Source organism: Gopherus evgoodei, chromosome 2, assembly GCF_007399415.2.
Source record: "Gopherus evgoodei ecotype Sinaloan lineage chromosome 2, rGopEvg1_v1.p, whole genome shotgun sequence".
NCBI classification, from domain to species: domain Eukaryota; kingdom Metazoa; phylum Chordata; order Testudines; family Testudinidae; genus Gopherus; species Gopherus evgoodei.
Window position 1 is genome coordinate 221,285,524 of NC_044323.1, and position 14,236 is coordinate 221,299,759.

Here is a 14,236-nt window from a genome sequence, read left to right on the forward strand (position 1 = left end):
GGAAACACAGTGCAACAACCTGCCGATTAACAGATCTCTTTCTGAAACTGCATTCCTCCCCACCCTATTTTTACACACCTATTCATCTCGCCTTCAGTAGAAATCTCTCTTCACTTTTCTCATAACTCCCTGTCAATAAACTATCTGTAAATCCACTAAGATTAAATAGAAGGTCCTGAATCCTCTAGAGAAGTTGAGTTCCAAGTCATTATTGGTAAGGGAAGTTACTTACACACACGCATGCATGCGTTTCTCCATAAATTCAACAGCTGGTATCTTAGGTTCAATCTATACACAAGATTCTTTAATATAAATACTGTTTGTGATGGGTTGGATCATAGAAACCACCCTGGGAGCTTCCAACGGATGTGCCAAGACTATTTCCCTGCCAGCTCAGGACTCCAGCACCCCGTCTTGCTCAGCCAGACACTCCTGTCTGCTCTAACACAGATCCAGGGTCAGAGTTACTTGCCCCAAAGCTGCAGGTTTACCTGAAAGCAGCTCACAGAAGTGTGCTTGTCTTTAACACTCAGATGCCCAACTCCCAATGGGGTCTAAACCCAAATAAATCCATTTTACCCTGTATAAAGCTTATGCAGGGTAAACTCATAAATTGTTTTTCCTCTCTAACACTGATAGATAGATATGCACAGTTGTTTGCTCCCCCAGGTATTAATACATGCTCTGAGTTAATTAATAAGTAAAAAGTGATTTTATTAAATACAGAAAGTAGGATCTAAGTGGTTCCAAGTAGTAACAGACAGAACAAAGTAAGTCACCAAGCAAAATAAAACAAAATGCGCAAATCTATGTCTAATCAAACTGAATACAGATAATCTCACCCTCAGAGATGCTTCAGTAAGTTTTTTCCTCAGACTGGACACCTTCCAGGCCTGGGCACAATTCTTTCCTCTGGTACAGCTCTTGTCCCAGCATAGGTGGTAGCTAGGGGATTCTTCATAATGGCTTCTCCCTTTGTTCTGTTCCACCCCTTTATATATCTTTTGCATGCAGCAGGAATCCTTTGTCTCTCTCTGGGTTTCCACCCCTCTCCCTCACTGGAAAAGCACAAGTTTAAAGATGGATTCCAGTTCATATGACATGATCACATGTCACTGTAAGACCCCAGACCTTCATTCCTCCCAGCCTGACTCACCAGGAAGGCCTGCTTGCAAACAGAGCCCAGTCAATTGTCCTGGTTGATGGGAGCTATTAAGATTCCGAACCACCATTAATGGCCCACACTTTTCATAATTACAATAGGCCCTCAGACTTATATTTCATGTTTCTAGTCCCAGATACAAGAGTGGTACATTTATACAAATAAGATGATCACACTCAGTAGATTATAAGGCTTTGTAATGATACCTTACAAGAGACCTTTTGCATGAAACATATTTCAGTTACATTATATTCACTTATTACCATATTTTTCTAAATCCATATAGACTGCACAACATCTCACTGTCTGGTAAAACTTTATCTGTTTTAAGTTCTACATTATATTAGCTCTCTGCTATGGTAATGTGAGGTTCAATTTTAGCCAAGTTATTTGGCTTCTGTTTGTGCAATATCTCAAGACACTTCTGAAGCAAAAATACCTTTCAGCTTTTTTTTTTTTCCGATGTTAATGCTGCACTTGTGACAATGTTTTTGGATCATTCTTTCAACATCTTTAAAAAAATAAGCATCTAGGCCCTGAAATAGCATAGGTATGAACTATGAAACTCATTCTACCATCTTCTATTTTAGAATAAAAGATATGCTCTAGCTCACCAAGAGTTGTGACCTTGATGCAGGAATTACTGGGTGAGAGGCCTGTGTTGTACAGATCAAACTTCTTTAGATCAGACTCCTTTGGGGGCCAGTGAGCCACGCTAGTCGGACACTTAGGGCATTCACTTGAGAAGCTCAGGTTATTGTCCCTGTTCCAATTAATAATTGGTTATACAAAGGAGATAATCTTCAACAAGAGAAATTGGGAGAACCCCACTCCAGAATGCTCTATAATTCCATTTAAGTTTCTGACCTGTAATGTAAGAGACTCAAGTTCAAATCCCCTACTCTGAATAAGGCAGAGCACAGGTCTTCTATGTTTTATGTGACTACTTTAGCCACAAGATTATACAGGACGCTACCACCACCTCCTTCACGCCCTCTGTGAATTTAGTGCGCCTCCTTCCCAGGTTTTTTTGGGGGGCAGGGGGCTGAAACTAGTCAGCAAATTCATTTAGAATTCACAAATAGTTTTGTTCGACCCAAAACTACATTTTTTGGCAAATAAACTATTTCTTAAAAAAAATTCACACAGCTCTTACAGGAAGCAGGCCATAGAAGCTCCTCCCTTACAGAAGTAGCAGGAAAGGCTCTCTCCATAATGATCATTGAGGCAGTAGGAAAGAAGATTCACTAATGCACTGGCCTGTGTACCAAGGGGCATGCTTTTCGGGGGGAAATGTTTGGACCCCAAGCCAGCTACTTTGTTTGCTGTGAATAGCAGCAAAGTGCAACAAAGGGCCATTTTCTCAGATGGAGCAAATTGTCATAGCTCCATTAACTCCATAAAGCTATGACAACCTACACATGTTATGTTTATGACCCGAAGTGTCTTATCTAGTAGTTAGGAATCCTCTCCTAGCCAGCAGGACAAACTGGGGAAAAAATGCAAGTGATGGTTGTCTTTCAAACTCAGCGCACAATTGCAGCTCCACGCACTTAGGCTACAAAAAAGATGGTGCAACTCATTGAACGAAGATCATCCCGCGTCTGTCTTACATGGTTTGATCAGAATGAAATAGTTAGTGATGTTGACCTTTATATTATCATCACTAGAACTGATACCCCATTGAGATGAATGAGGCAGCTCACACTGCTCTGAGCTATTGTTTCAAGCTATTGACTTACATTCAGTTCACATTGGAGGTTTTTTTTCATACACATAAAGGACAGAGGCTTAATTTAATTTAAAAAATAAATAAATTCCAGACCACAGCCTGAAACTCCCAGGGAAAAGCACCAACTTGATGAATTGCTCTAAGCCATCCCATTTTGATGTCTGCTGACAGCATGTCATAATAAACTCTTCCCTGTAATATACTCACTAAAATAAAGTTGGAAATCCTACAGAACGTATTGTATACAATGCCAAAATGGAATTTGTGCCAGCCAAAGCCTTTGATATCTCCCCATTATTAAATCACACAAAATATAAAGCAGTTTATTTATAAAAATACAAGGCATAATTCTCAGATAACTGTTCTGTTACATGTACTCTGGTTTCTGATTGACTAAAGCACATAGTAAATCAGTTTTTGCTAAATCAATCAGACTAGAACAGCCAGGTAAGTAATGAGCATAACAAGCAACTGTCAAATCTATTGTATGCAACATCCATCAGATAAAATGATTATATCAGTTTAAACCAGGGGCTTTAAAAAAGTATGAATCTGGTTGGTTGATAAGGAATCTAAGTGTGGGTATTGGTATGACAGCATCTGTCACGAAAAGTTAGATAGTTTTTCCTCTGAGAAATCATTATCCACCCCAGGGGGAAAAATTAGTTAAGGGAAATCTCCCTTCCATCACCCAGATATAAACTTGTAAAATCTGTGCTTGTTTTTTGTGAATGGATGCTTTCAGTGCTCAGCAAACATTGGGAAGAGTGGCACAATCCTATGCTCATATACACAATCTAGTACTCAGGCAGGGTGGGAAATGCTTTTCCCATTCTACCTGGGGACAAACCTGAGACCATTCAGCATTAAAACAAGAAAAAACAGTAGCTCACCCCTAGCCTGCTGGTTAGGGCACACAGCACAGCTGCAAGAAACCCAGGTTCTAGTACCTGCTCCACCTAACTAGAAGCAGGGCTTTGAAACACTGCCTCCTACATCCAACTGTTTGTTTTCAGTAGGAGCTGTTCCTCTGTGTAAAGAAGTAAAACTGTAAAAGACTCAAAAAATCTTCATGGTTTTTAAAGCCAATATCATGATTGAGGGGAGGGCTGACTCATGATTGTTTGTACCGGTGGGCCTGGCAGTCCTGCATCCCCCTTGAGCAAAATACATCCTACCCAACTCCTTCCAGCTATCATAGTCCCCGTCAGCTCCTCCTGATTCCCACGATTCCTTTGAAGAGAGGACCCGAGTGACCTCTTGCACTTGCTAAAGCCCTCGGGGGAGAGAGCCTCTTTCCCAGCATTTCCAGTGCACTGCTCCAACCTCCCCTCCTGAACTACCAGCCACCTAAAAACAGATGAATGCCAAGTGTTACTGTTCTCCAGTATTTCATACCACCCCATCTCCTAACCCATCAATGCAGAGAGAACACTGTGCTACTGCAGTTGAGAGAGGAGTTGGTGAGCACCTAGTCTCTGCCTCACACCTGTATGATTTTCTGCAGCACAGGAGAGAAATCCCTGACTTGTTTTCTATCACAGCTGTTTCCCATGCACAGCAACTCAGGCTGATTCCACACACTTGGGCATACCTGCTGCAACCAGGAGTGATATAAGACCTACAGCAAGAGGTATGTAACCAATGCTATAAGGAGTGAGTTAATAGCCATGGTTACTGCTATCAATGGTGTGCATTTCAGAAATCAATATGAGCTGCATGTACGTAACTAATGGCCAATTTGGTATAGAGGTTACAACTCACAAAGACTGTTAAACTGCTAGTTCTGTGTTATAGTTTTGCTGTAAAGTCAATAGCTTAATGATCTGGGCTGATTCTTGTTGAACATCAGAGTAGATGAATATACAAGATGTTTCTAATTATCTGTATTGTTCTCCTGAGGGGGTGGGGAAATGGCAGCAACCATTTTTTTTCCTCACTACTCTCATTTTACTACTTTATGCTATTGTCGTGTTTACATATTTGGACACTGACTTGGAAAGTTTGTTAGTATTGTTATCCTAATCCCTCCTTTGCTGAAACCCACAAACAGGAGATAATGTGCAAATCAGGCCCCATGTGTCAACTTGCTGGTCCAAATTGCTTTAAAAATGTTGAGGCCAAATCCTGTTCTAGCTGAGCAGTGATGCTGCCTGCAGTATTCCCTGCAGGACTCTGTGGGGGAGGCACCGCTCTGTGGCGTTCACTGTGCTGTTCTTTTGAGCCCTCCTCTGTGAGTCTGTTTCTGTTAGCTAAATGCTGACTGCAGCAGTGTTTGCCAGAAGCTGGGAATGGGTGACAGGGGATGGATCACTTGATGATTACCTGTTCTGTTCATTCTTTTTGAAGCATCTGGCATTAGCCATTGCCCCAGTATGGCTGCTCTTATGCCTTGGGGTCTAGGCATGTCCTCCAAGCCATGCAAACGTCATGGTCCTGTAGGAATGTGGTGAGTAGGTTGGTGCATTAGCCAGGCCCACCTCCTGCCCTATTTGTGCTTTCAGGGGAAGAAGATGAGAAAAGCTGCCTGTGCTGTCTTTGCCCATAGCACTCTAGCACAATATAGGGCAGAATGTTTGCTTGTGTGCAAGTATCTGCCTGACATCTCGTGTCATCTTGGTTTATTTTATGAATAAAATATAACATAAAACATGAAATGTTACTTTCAGATGCTGTGGTGCTCATTTTACCCATGTGGCCTTGTCCTTACAGGGAAATCCACTTGCATGTGTTTGTAACATAATGACTAGGATGGGCAGGAGCAGAAGGGAGAATAGGCAGAAGAGCCTGTGCCCACGAGAGCACATTCCCCTCCAAAGTCTGAAATGGAACCGAAGATTCCTGAGCCTCACTATTCCCTGACAACAGCACAGATCTGTGAAACCCAATGACCCACACAGAAAGTGTTAACTACTATTGCTATCAGTTACTCTGTTAGCTCAAGCACAGTCCAGGTGGTAGATCAAAAGATTCTAACCTTGCTGTTGACCCATGTAGGTGTTAATACGATGCCATGTTTTAAAACTATGTTAAAAGAACAATAGGGGCAAAAAGTCAAGCACTTTAAAATTAGGAAATGGCAGAATTACAATGGCCAGTGCAACCATCATTTAGCCCCTTTGTGCAGGTACATTATGACAGTCTCTAATTACATGATGGCATTCTATTTTTCACAGGACCCCTGCGTCATTCAGTGTAGAGAATGAACCTGCTCTGAGGATGAGCAAGGGTTCTGTAGCATAGGAGACTCTTGCCTTAAATTTGAAGGTATGCAGGGGTTGCAGGAAGAGAAAGGATAATCTCATGGTTAAGGCAGTTGAATGTCACTATGGAGAATTGCATTCTAGCTGTATCTCTGCCACGGAGTTCATATGTCACTTAAATAATTTTTTTTGCCAGTAGTCAGCCACTGTGTGTTCCTCATTTTCTGTGTGTCTGACTATTGAGGCCTGGGTCTGATTAGCAGAAGTGCTGGGCACTCAGTTGCAAATGAAGTCAGTGGGAGCTGTGCTTTGAACATGTAAAGTGCTATATAATGGTAAGAACTCCAAAAAAATCAGGTTCCAGGTGTCTGAAATTGGGCACCCAAAATTAGTGGATACTTTTAACTTTAATCTCTCTGTGCTTCAGTTCCCTCTCTGTAAAATTAGAATAATAATGGCCCTTCACCTCACTGGAGTGTTGTGAAGATAAATTTATTCATATTTGTGGAACAATCAGATACTCTAGTGATGAGTAGAGCTGGATGGGAATTTTCTGGTGAGCCAAGTTTTCATTGGAAAATGCTGATTTGTTGAATCCATCATGAGGAATGCCCTAGGACCAGGCATGTCAGGGCTTCTGGGTCCACAGCTCCTTGGAAGCCCTGCTAACTATGTGATAGGAAGGAAGTGGCTGGATCTACACTAGAAGTCCGATATTGGCACCTCTGTAGTGCCTCTGGTGAAAACGCTCTATGCCAATGGGAGGCAGCTCTCCTGTCAGCATAATAAATCCACCTCCACAAGAGGTGGTAGCTATGGCAGTGGGAAAAGCTCTCTCACAGACATAGCGATGTCCACACTTGTGCTTAGGTCGATGTAACTTACATTGGTCAGGTGGGTGGCTTATTCACATCCCTGAGCGACATAAGTTATATTGAAGTAAGTGATAGTGTAGGTCTGGCTTTCATTGTTCATTTCCAGACTTTTTTACCTTTGGAGTTTTTAAGAAGTGTAAAGATTTTGGACAATAGGTGTAATTCATTGGGAATGTTAACAGCATTCAGTCGAAACACCTCTTCAACCTTAACTTTTAGCTGAAATTAACTGAAACTTCAAAATTCAAATCCTGTGTGTAAAGCATCAGGGTGCTGGTACTGCAGTTAGAAGGAGCAAATACTGATCGTGTAAAGCTCCCAGAAATAGTCAGATGCTTTTAGCTAAACATTCTGGGTGAGATCCTGGCCCCACCAAATAAGAATTTTTCTACTGATTTCAATAGGACCAGGATTTCACCCTCTCATTTCTGTATGGGATAATGGCCATTGTAATGTTTTTAAAGCAGGAGTCAGGTTAATCAGGAGAGAAAGCTCAGTATTTATTTGATTGCATAAGCACTCATCTCAGTGTGAATCTGTTCGGAATTCTACAAACACTCTAGGCATGCTTAGAGGCTCAACATGGGTATTAGCATAGTCACTCCTATATTAACATTACTTCATTTTCGTAGTATCACCCTTACTAGCAACATAATACCTGTCTGACCAGCCATGGCATGACCAGTCACATGGCTCTTCCATTGTCACCACTAGGAGTTTGGGGAATAATAGTAATTATATTAATTTTAAAAAGTTAAATAAAATGTAAAATCATCATGATGCTTTGCGGTTCAGGTACTGGACTGGGTCTCGGAAGACCTAGGTTCAGTTCCTAGATCTTCCATGGACTTTCAGTCTGACCTTGGGCAAATCACTTAATCTCTCTTTGTCACCCCCTGCAAAATGAGGCAATAATACTTTCTTCCATCCTTTGCCTGTCTTGTCTATTTAGAAGGTGGGTCAAATATTTAATAAATAATATGCACTCTATAAGGCATCTCTGCCACTATGTTTCCCCTTCCCTTGCTCCTTTCCCTTTTAAATTTCCCTGTCCCTGCCCTTACTCCAATTCTCCTCTCCTTCAATCTTGACTTGCCCCAACAACCTTAAAACTACAAAGCTCTAAAATTAAACATGGAATTGGCACAGTATCTAGTTTTTACCCTGTAAAGGGAGAAGTGCCAGAGACTCCATGAAGTCCACTAGGGATTCTGCTGTTACTGATTTTAGGTGGAAGGTGTTCATATACTATGGCAATGGGCAGCGATTTAAAACTCTAAGCTAATTAGGTATATGTTTGTCCTGCACCTAGCACAATGGGATGCCAAACTTGACTGAGGTCTGCAGTGGTATCACAATATGCATGTCTTTGCACTTGCTCCAAGCTCTGTAGTTGGGGAGGGGAGGGAAGAACCACTTTTAAGCAGTAGTCCTATACTAAATCAGTATGGCTGCTGCCAGAGCAGTCTGGAGTGTTGCTCCAGCAGCGTGGTTACAATACCACTGAAATTTGACCCTTCAGCCTTCCATCCACATAGAGGGGAGCTGGGCCAAATTTCAGTGAGTGGCTTTGCAACCTAGCGCATAGGGTAACAACACTACTCAAATTTGGCCTGGCATCGCCTCCATCCAGACTGAGGGGCAGCCAGGGCAAGTGGTGCCATAAGCTGGTGTACGGCAGTCTGTCCCGGAACAGGGGAGCCGGCTGAGAACTTGACTCCTGGAGGCACCTGCTCATGCTCTGTGTGGGTAAGAGAGAGAGTGGAGACTCCCTGGCCGGGTAAAGAGGTCCAGGGTCCCTGCAGGAGGATGAGGGATTGAGCATGGACTGGAACTGGCCCTCCCAAGAACTATCTGAATTGATGCCACTGCACTGATCCCTCCTCTTCCACAGTGAGTGAGTACTGGAAGTAGCACCTTGCCTCTGTCACCGGGATACTGTTGCCTCTGAAAAAGCAGGGCTGTATCTTAATCTCAGACACATAACAAATCATGAGTAAATGCAGCAGTGACCCTAGGTACAGTGAGAACCTGCAGGGAGGCTTCCAAGTAGAAAAAACTGTTTCAGTACATGGTGTCCCAATATCTGAAGATTTGCCTTGGCCCAGCTTGTAAGTCTGTAAACAATATACTATATTACCATGTTGGCATGTATTCAGCCAATCCAACACACAGCTTTATTTCAGCAGGGAGAGCTCTTTTACAACTTACCATATGTCAGGGACTTTCCAAGGCTAAGGTACTGTGAAATGCATTTTCAGTCCCGGCTGTCTGTTTTGGCCTGATCCATTGCAGTGAATAGAAGGGTTCCTATTGACTGCAATGGGCATTGGATCAGGACCTATGATCATCTGCAAAACTATATAAACACTTGCTTGACCCTTTCAAATGTTTCAGTGGGTTTTAAGGATACAGATTTTATCAGTTGTGTATATTAGTTGGATGGTTTCAAGTGTATGTTCAGATGTTAGAAATTTTGAATCCTGTGTGCTAGTGTTTGCACCTGTAAAATTTGGGGTGTGTGTATGTGTGCACAATTTTGTGCGTCCAAATATGAAGGCCTTTTTATAAAACATAGCCCAGTGAGTACATACCTGCCTGCTGGTGAATCGCCTGCATTGTGGTATTTTAGCCCTTTACTTTCTCCCACTATATTCTGCAATGTATCAGAAGAAGGAATTATCAACTCTCTGCCAAAAATAGAAACAAATTGTTTTACATGTAAAATCAGCTTGTTTTAGCTGGCAAAATAGCTCTGAGACCATACAATGGCCTACTCCAGCTGAAATGAAGAGGCACACTAGCACTGTTAAAAATGTATTATTGGCAGAGCCTCCTGCTGTTCATAGATTTGAAAACAAACTAGAAAATGGAGGAGGTTGGGTCATCCCCATTAATCCTTTGGTTGCTAGCTGGATTCCATTTTGACAGGTACATCGATGTGAAAGAAAGGAACAGCCCAAGTCATAAACAGGGGCAGTTCCCATGGGGAGTTTCACTTGCTTACACATAATCTAAATTCATTCCTCCACACCTAGATGTATTAGTTATCTGTTCTTTGGTGTATTCTGATGAACCAGGCAATAGCTAGGCCTCTGATCTCTATTGTGTAAGGGAGCAAATGATCAGTAAAACCAGCCATATATAGCTGTAAATCACAGAAGGGAGTGGAGACAGTGTGGCATGCATACCTTCTTCTCCTGAGGCCTAACAGCCCCTCGAAGCCATATTTCTAACATTAGAATACTTCTGGTATGATCAGTAGTTTGCTGCAGGGCACAGCGCCAAGGAATAGCCCCATGACACAAAATGTTGGACTCCCCATACTGGCAGAAGTGGAAGGATCACACAGTGGTGATGCTAAGCATGCCAAGGTTGTACCTATTGAAGACACTTGCATATCACATGTATAATTCTTACTCATTGCAGTATTAATTTCTGATGCACAGCTTCTATGCCATCAGTTGGAAGTAGTGCATAGTTATGGATCAATGCTAGCATAGTCACAGAGACATCTGTGCTAACATGGGGATGGCAGGGCAGGATATGGTATAGAGATAGACTGGCTCTCTGCAGGGATGTGATCAGATTGGTGGCGTTAGGGCCTGGATTTCCCATGGATCACTATGCTGCGTGTGATTAGGACGCCTTGTGAAAGATAGGATCATAGAAGCCAAGAGTCCGATATTTATGTGTGGGAGTCTGTTGACATCACTGTAAAGTATGGTAAACCATCTCTAGATGCTTAGAGTCAATGGGGCAGGAATTGTCCCTATCACCAAATCTAACATTTTTCAACTTAATTTTTTTTAAATGATGTTGGAGTTGAGCACACAGTAGAGTGGAATTAAAGTGAATGGAGCTGGATAAACTATTTGCAGTGAATATTTATTCTGCAAATTTAACCCTTTTTCTGTTTGAATTATCTGTGAACAGACATCAGTGGTTATGGTTTGCTATTCTAAATTCTTTAACGAATGCTTTATATGAACACATTTCAGCCGATGAACTGCTCTCAAACATGTGACAATTGCTGTGATTTGCTGTTTGTGCTATGATTGCTCACCTACATCAAAAGATACTGTTTTTGCTTCCCTATTGGAAGACCAGAGGTGAAAGTAAGCCAGTCCAGTCCGGCATACGGGCAAGAGTCAGTACGCCGGACCGGACCAGACCAGCTTCCCCAGGCCGGTGATTTAAAGGGCCTGGGGCCCCGGCCGGTGTGGGCAGCCCCCGGCCCTTTAAATCGCTGCTGGAGCCACGCTGCTGGGAGGCAGTGATTTAAAAGAGCTCAGGGCAATAGCGGTGGCTGGAGCCCCAGGCCCTTTAAATCACCACTGTAGTCCTGTTGCCAGAGCTCCTTGGGTAGCGGTGGTAGCCGGGGCTCTGGCAGCGATTTAAAAGGCCCAGAGCTCCAGTCGCCACTATTGCCCCGGGCCCTTTAAATCACTGCCCAAGCCCGGCTGCTGGAGCCCAAGGATAGCAGTAGCCGGGCTCCGGCAGTGATTTAAAGGGCCAGGAGCTCCAGGTGCCGCTACCGCAACGGAGCCCTGGGCCCTTTAAATCTTGATTTAAATGGCCCGGGGATTTAAAGGCCCCACCTCTTCCAGTTGAGGCACGCCCTTTCTGGTTGAGGCTCTGCACCCCTGCTCAGGACTCCAGCCTATCGGTAAATCCTTTAAATTACTTTCACCCTGTGGAAGACTGAGGCTTTATAAACAGGAGGAGGGTTGAAATAAGTCTGTTGAGATGAGAACATTTTCACGAACACATAAGAGGCCTGTGTCTGAGATGAGAGGGAATTAACTTATTTAAAAATAATAACCGTATTTCACATTGTTATAGCACCTGCTACCCAAGGAACTCAAAGAATTCATTACACATTAATTAATTACCACACATGCTCTCCAAGATAGGTGCTATTATCCCCATTTTAGAGAAGAGGAAGCTGAGGCATAGAGAAATTAAGGGACTTGCCCTTTGTCAAGAAAAAGTCTGTGATAGAGCTAGAGAACTGAACTCAAGTCTCACTTCCTAAGCTTGTTCCTTAACCACAGAACCATTCTTCATTTTCCAAAGTAGTGTCATCTGACAAGCAACAAGAGCATGTAAGAGTAGTAAAGTGATTTTATGTTGTTTTTTTCATTTTGAGTTTTTTTTATGACTCTTCACCTAAAAATTTAAGATTCAAATGTAGGTGTCCCATGGAACTCTCAACCCAGTGATGGTCTGTCCTGCACCTACCCAGTCACTGTTATTAAAAAAAAAAAGTATAGATAGACCCTGTTAATTTTCATCTTCTTCAGAAGTGATGTCTTCGCTCATAGTTTTGTAAATAAGTATGTTCTATTGATCTATTTTCATTATGCTGCATTTCCACCTCGCTGACTAAGAGGAACAAGCCATGAACTGCTGATCATAGCTCATCCTGGCCAAGGGAGATAATCAAAAAGATGCTTAGGCCTGTTTTCCATACAGTCTGTTAATTTTGAACAATATATTTTTTTCCTCCTGGGAATATGACTTATTAATCAGAACTTCAAAAGACAGATGGGGGCAGGGAGAAATAAGCTATGTACAATACAATGTTGTGGGCCACATCCACAAATTGATTCCGTTTTACTTCACTGTTACTCTGTTGATATCAATGAAGTTGCCACTGTGTAAATGAGATTCTCTGTCTTTTTCTCAGAACATTTTGGTTTTGATTCATATAAGGCAACATTAAAAACATGTTTTAGTTCTTGTAAAATACATATGTGAAAGTTAGCAGAGGAAACCCCAAGCCTATTTAAAATATAAAATAAACCACTAAGGGGCTTCAAGCACTTTTAGCATTCTTGAGAGGGAAAATAGGTAGAAAAATATATATTGTTTTGTAATGCTGCAAAAGACGTTTCCAAAAATCTGGGCTATTTTTTACCCAAGTTAAACAAAGCAACAGTCCAGTCTTCTGTGCTTCCAGCATCTCAAAAAATGTTAACAGAAGTAACCTGCTTATTTCACCATTTCCTCTGTTCCTCCACATATCAGATGTGTGTTTCATTAGCGAATATTGTCAACCGCAATCACTAGTCAGGACACAAAAAACTAGATTTCTAGCCCTCATGGTTGTAAAACCATGAGGGCTAGAAAGGTAGTTTTCCTTTCTTTTGTTGTTTTTCAAGGAAAGCTGAGATTCTTTTGTAAGCATTTTACTCCAGGAGATGGGACTTTAAGAAAGACACCAAATATTATGAAACCCATTATAACATCATGGGACTTGGCAGCACCAATACATAGGGAGCAACATATATATATAAATATTATTCACATACAATTTGCCTGGCTTTGCAGCCCCTTCAAACAGATTAATGGTTCTTGTGTAAGGATTTCTATGCATGGAGCCCTAGAATGAGTGTGAGATTACATTACTGACAGACAAATGTAGCTACAACATTCCTTTTCCTTAACTCTAGCTAGACAGTTACATTTTGACTTTAAATTAGGCAAGTGAGACAATCTTCACGGCATGATTTACCTGCCAAACATTCTCAACCACAACATCACCTGATAAATCTTTACTTGCTTGGCATTTTAGTTTTCATCCTGCATTCCCTAGTTTGAAAACCACTCCATTATTTCTGTTTTATGCTGGCTCTTTTCCTGCCCATTCAGGGCTGTTAAACAGAAGAGAGCTTTATTGGGTAAGCCCAAACCAAATCACCCTCCCCCATGGGCTGCGGGTATCAAAGGCAGGGGAAGGCTCAGCCTACCCAAACTGCCAGTGTGGCCCCAGCCACATGCTACCGACAGACTCCTTCCTGCCATACTCTGCTGCAGCTCTTGGCAGGGCCCAGGCCAGTGGCGCCAGAACCAGAGGAGCCAGGGGGATGCTGTGGCAGACCTTCCACCTGCCAGTGGTGTGGGAGGCCCGAGAGCAGCCCCCAGCTTGTGTCTCTGCCCCTGGTCCCCTGCACAGGGCATGTGGAGGGTTTGCACTGCGGCTTCCCACAGCTTCCCATGCGGCTCTTACCATGGCCAGACTGCGGTTCTGAGGCCCCACCCCCTGACCAGAGCCAGATTGGGGTAAGAGCCATGCAGGCAGTTGCAGGGAGCTTGGGACCCTCTACCTGTCTGGGGCTAGGGACCTGGGAGGTGGGGACACAGGCTGGGGACTGCTTTTGGCCCTCCCCTCCCTGATCTGGCTTCTGGTTTGGCTTGGGGTGGGGCCTCTGGGGGAAGAAGAGGGGCCTCAGGGAAAGAGGAGGGGCAGGCGCGGGGC